Here is a 6,005-nt window from a genome sequence, read left to right as displayed (position 1 = left end):
CACCATGTGAATACTAGCAGATTATGGATTTTCCAGTGTATCTGCTGGATTTCTGCTGCAGGAAAATCCAGATGTGGAATTCATGCCATAAATGCATTATGGTGGAATCCACATTGAAAACTCGCAACATAAATGACATGCTGCAGATTTAAAGGGTAACTCATGTTTTCATCAAAAAAATAAATTTTAGCATATGTTACTGCTGCTGCAGCATTATGCATAAGCTATCTTTAGTTTCTTCACATACCACTGTTTTCCTTAAGTTTTTCCCTTAGTCATGGCTGTTTTAACCTCTACAATATGAGGATCTTCTCAAGATGTCTCCTCTGCCAATTCTATGAGGCCAAAACTGCCTTCCCTCACTTCACATACACATTTCCTGACAGCCAATCAGATTGGATTACTGAGAGACCCGCCTCTTCACTCTGAAGCCTAATGCAGGCATGTCGTTTGGAGGACCGCCTCTCTGTCTTCTGTTTACACTAAAGGAAAGACAGAAAACACATAGCAACAGTCTTTTAAGGGAACAGTGGAAAGGGACAGGGGACATTAATGAAAGCTGATATTATAAGGTAATTACAAATCTTTTGGCAATCATTGACAGACTAAGGTCTCATGCACACGCCCATTGCCCGGCCTTGGCCGTATTGCGGCCCCCAAACAGCGGGTCCGCAATCCGGAGCTGCTTAATGCTTATATGGTAACATAGTACATAAGGCCGAAAAAAGACATTTGTCCATCCAGTTCGGCCTGTCATTCTGCAAGTTGATCCGGAGGAAGGCAAAAAAAAATCTGTGGTAGAAGCCAATTTTCCACACTTTAGGGGAATAAAAAATTCCTTCCCGACTCCAATCAGGCAATCAGAATAACTCCCTGGATCAACGACCCTCTCTAGTAGTTATAGCCTGTAATATTATTACACTTCGGAAATACAACCAGGCCCCTCTTGAATTCCTTTATTGTACTCACCATCACCACCTCCTCAGGCAGAGAGTTCCATAGTCTCACTGCTCTTACCGTAAAGAATCCTCTTCTATGTTTGTGTACAAACCTTCTTTCCTCCAGACGTAGAGGATGTCCCCTCGTCACAGTCCTGGGGATAAATAGATGATGGGAGAGATCTCTGTACTGACCCCTGATCTATTTATACATAGTAATTAGATCTCCCCTCAGTCGTCTTTTTTTCTAAAGTGAATAACCCTAATTTTGATAATCTTTCAGGGTACTGTAGTTGCCCCATTCCAGTTATTACTTTAGTTGCCCTCCTCTGGACCCTCTTCAGCTCTGCTATGTCTGCCTCGTTTACAGGAGCCCAGAACTGTACACAGTACTCCATGTGTGGTCTAGCGATTGTAAAGTGGTAGGGCTATGTTCTTATCACGGGCATCTATGCCCCTTTTGATGCAACCCATTATCTTATTGGCCTTGGCAGCAGCTGCCTGACACTGGTTTTCACAGCTTAGTTTGCGGTTTATTAAAATTCCTAGATCCTTTTCCATGTCAGTGTTACCCAGTGTTTTACCATTTAGTATGTTCGGGTGACTTGCATTATTCCTTCCCATGTGCATAACTTTACATTTGTCAGTGTTAAACCTCATCTGCCACTTCTCTGCCCAAGCCTCCAATCTATCCAGATCCCTCTGTAGTAGTATACTGTCCTCTTCAGTGTTAATTACTTTACACAGTTTAGTGTCATCTGCGAAAATGGATATTTACTATGCAAGCCTTCTACGAGATCATTAATAAATATATTGGAGAGAATAGGGCCAATACTGACCCTGAGGTACCCCACTAGTGACAGTGACCCAATCTGAGTGTGCACCATTAATAACCACCCTCTGTTTTCTATCCCCCAGCCAGATACTTACCCACATACAGATATTTTCTCCCAGTCCGAGCATTCTCATTTTATATACTAACCTTTTATGTGGTGTTTCTGTCCATGGCGCCGCACACAAAAAATAGAACATGTTGAATGGGTCTCGATCCGTCCCGGCTGCCACACTGACGTTGCCCGTGCATTGGGGACCGCAAGTTGCAGTCCCCAATGCACGCAACAGCCGTGTGCATGAGGCCTAACTCTGGTATACATGCCTAGCTCTAATAAACTAGCAAATAAAAAATCTGAACAAAAACTGCACCAAAGTTCAAGTTATGTGCAGATTCCATTGTGAAAATCCACAGTAGCTGCCCGGTGGGGCAGCACCTGTAATCCGCAGTCTTAGGCCTCATGCACACGATCGTTGTGTGCATCTGTGTCCGTTGTTCCGTTTTCCGTGATTTTCTGCGGACCATTGACTTTCAATGGGTCCGTTGAAAACTTGGAAATTGCACCGTTTTTCTTCTGCATCCGTGTTTCCTGTCCGTCAAAAAATATGACCTGTCCTATTTTTTTGACGGACAACGGTTCACGGATCCATTCAAGTTAATGGGTCCGTGAAAAAAACACTGATGCACACAAGATTGTCATCCGCGTCCGTAGGCTACTTTCACACAGACGGATCCGCTGATCCGTCTGCATAAAAGCTTTTTAGATCTTCGTGAAAAACTCAGATCCGACAGTATTTCTAACACAGAGGCGTTCCCATAGTGATGGGGACGCTTCAAGTTAGAATATACTAAGAACTGTGTACATGACTGCCCCCTGCGGCCTGGCAGCACCCGATCACTTACAGGGGGCTGTGATCCACACAATTAACCCCTCAGGTGCGGCATAGTTCCCTGTAAGAGATCAAGTGCTAGGCAGGAGGGGGCAGACCCCCCCCCCCCCCCCCCCCGTCCTCCCTCCCCAGTTTTAAATTCATTGGTGGCCAGTGCGGCCCCCCCCTCCCTCCCCTGTATTTCACTCATTGGTGGCCAGTGCGGCCCCCCCCCCCCCCAGTTTTAAATTCATTGGTGGCCAGTGCGCCCCCCCTCCCTCCCCTGTATTTAATTCATTGGTGGCCAGTGCAGCCTCCCCCCCCCCCCCCCCCCCCCATCATTGGTGGCAGCGGAGAGTTCCGATCGGAGTCCCAGTTTAATCGCTGGGGCTCCGATCGGTAACCATGGAAACCAGGACGCTACAACAGTCCTGGCTGTCATGGTTACTTAGCGCAGTAAGTATACTTATTGCTAAGTAACCATGACAGCCAGAACTGCAGTAGCGTCCTGGTTTCCATGGTTACCGATCGGAGCCCCAGCGATTAAACTGGGACTCCGCTCGGAACTCTCCGCTGCCACCAATGATGGGGGGGGGGTGGATTTTAATTAGGGGGGGAGGGGAGGCCGCACTGGCCACCAATGAATTAAATACAGGGGAGGGAGGGAGGCGGGCCGCACTGGCCACCAATGAGTGAAATACAGGGGGGGGGGGGGGCCGCACTGGCCACCAATGAGTGAAATACAGGGGAGGGAGGGGGGGGCCGCACTGGCCACCAATGAATTTAAAACTGGGGAGGGAGGACGGGGGGGGGGGGGGGGGGGGGTCTGCCCCCTCCTGCCTGGTAGCACTTGATCTCTTACAGGGAACTATGCCGCACCTGAGGGGTTAATTGTGTGGATCACAGCCCCCTGTAAGTGATCGGGTGCTGCCAGGCCGCAGGGGGCAGTCATGTACACAGTTCTTAGTATATTCTAACTTGAAGCGTCCCCATCACTATGGGAACGCCTCTGTGTTAGAATATACTGTCGGATCTGAGTTTTCACGAAGATCTAAAAAGCTTTTATGCAGACGGATCAGCGGATCCGTCTGTGTGAAAGTAGCCTACGGACGCGGATGACAATCTTGTGTGCATCAGTGTTTTTTCACGGACCCATTAACTTGAATGGATCCGTGAACCGTTGTCCGTCAAAAAAAATAGGACAGGTCATATTTTTTTGACGGACAGGAAACACGGATGCAGAAGAAAAACGGTGCAATTTCCAAGTTTTCAACGGACCCATTGAAAGTCAATGGGTCCGCAGAAAATCACGGAAAACGGAACAACGGACACAGATGCACACAACGATCGTGTGCATGAGGCCTAAGACTGCGGATTACAGGTGCTGCCCCACCGGGCAGCTACTGTGGATTTTCACAATGGAATCTGCACATAACTTGAACTTTGGTGCAGTTTTTGTTCAGATTTTTTATTTGCTAGTTTATTAGAGCTAGGCATGTATACCAGAGTTAGGCCTCATGCACACGGCTGTTGCGTGCATTGGGGACTGCAACTTGCGGTCCCCAATGCACGGGCAACGTCAGTGTGGCAGCCGGGACGGATCGAGACCCATTCAACATGTTCTATTTTTTTGTGGTGCGGCGCCATGGACAGAAACACCACATAAAAGGTTAGTATATAAAATGAGAATGCTCGGACTGGGAGAAAATATCTGTATGTGGGTAAGTATCTGGCTGGGGGATAGAAAACAGAGGGTGGTTATTAATGGTGCACACTCAGATTGGGTCACTGTCACTAGTGGGGTACCTCAGGGGTCAGTATTGGGCCCTATTCTCTCCAATATATTTATTAATGATCTCGTAGAAGGCTTGCATAGTAAAATATCCATTTTCGCAGATGACACTAAACTGTGTAAAGTAATTAACACTGAAGAGGACAGTATACTACTACAGAGGGATCTGGATAGATTGGAGGCTTGGGCAGAGAAGTGGCAGATGAGGTTTAACACTGACAAATGTAAAGTTATGCACATGGGAAGGAATAATGCAAGTCACCCGAACATACTAAATGGTAAAACACTGGGTAACACTGACATGGAAAAGGATCTAGGAATTTTAATAAACCGCAAACTAAGCTGTGAAAACCAGTGTCAGGCAGCTGCTGCCAAGGCCAATAAGATAATGGGTTGCATCAAAAGGGGCATAGATGCCCGTGATAAGAACATAGCCCTACCACTTTACAAATCGCTAGACCACACATGGAGTACTGTGTACAGTTCTGGGCTCCTGTAAACGAGGCAGACATAGCAGAGCTGAAGAGGGTCCAGAGGAGGGCAACTAAAGTAATAACTGGAATGGGGCAACTACAGTACCCTGAAAGATTATCAAAATTAGGGTTATTCACTTTAGAAAAAAAGACGACTGAGGGGAGATCTAATTACTATGTATAAATAGATCAGGGGTCAGTACAGAGATCTCTCCCATCATCTATTTATCCCCAGGACTGTGACGAGGGGACATCCTCTACGTCTGGAGGAAAGAAGGTTTGTACACAAACATAGAAGAGGATTCTTTACGGTAAGAGCAGTGAGACTATGGAACTCTCTGCCTGAGGAGGTGGTGATGGTGAGTACAATAAAGGAATTCAAGAGGGGCCTGGTTGTATTTCCGAAGTGTAATAATATTACAGGCTATAACTACTAGAGAGGGGTCGTTGATCCAGGGAGTTATTCTGATTGCCTGATTGGAGTCGGGAAGGAATTTTTTATTCCCCTAAAGTGTGGAAAATTGGCTTCTACCACAGATTTTTTTTTGCCTTCCTCCGGATCAACTTGCAGAATGACAGGCCGAACTGGATGGACAAATGTCTTTTTTCGGCCTTATGTACTATGTTACCATATAAGCATTAAGCAGCTCCGGATTGCGGACCCGCTGTTTGGGGCCGCAATACGGCCAAGGCCGGGCAATGGGCGTGTGCATGAGACCTTAGTCTGTCAATGATTGCCAAAAGATTTGTAATTACCTTATAATATCAGCTTTCATTAATGTCCCCTGTCCCTTTCCACTGTTCCCTTAAAAGACTGTTGCTATGTGTTTTCTGTCTTTCCTTTAGTGTAAACAGAAGACAGAGAGGCGGTCCTCCAAACGACATGCCTGCATTAGGCTTCAGAGTGAAGAGGCGGGTCTCTCAGTAATCCAATCTGATTGGCTGTCAGGAAATGTGTATGTGAAGTGAGGGAAGGCAGTTTTGGCCTCATAGAATTGGCAGAGGAGACATCTTGAGAAGATCCTCATATTGTAGAGGTTAAAACAGCCATGACTAAGGGAAAAACTTAAGGAAAACAGTGGTATGTGAAGAAACTAAAGA

Source organism: Bufo bufo, chromosome 2 (genome assembly GCF_905171765.1).
Source record: "Bufo bufo chromosome 2, aBufBuf1.1, whole genome shotgun sequence".
NCBI lineage: Eukaryota > Metazoa > Chordata > Amphibia > Anura > Bufonidae > Bufo > Bufo bufo.
The sequence above is the reverse complement of the archived record's forward strand: the minus strand, read 5'-3'. Positions refer to the sequence as shown.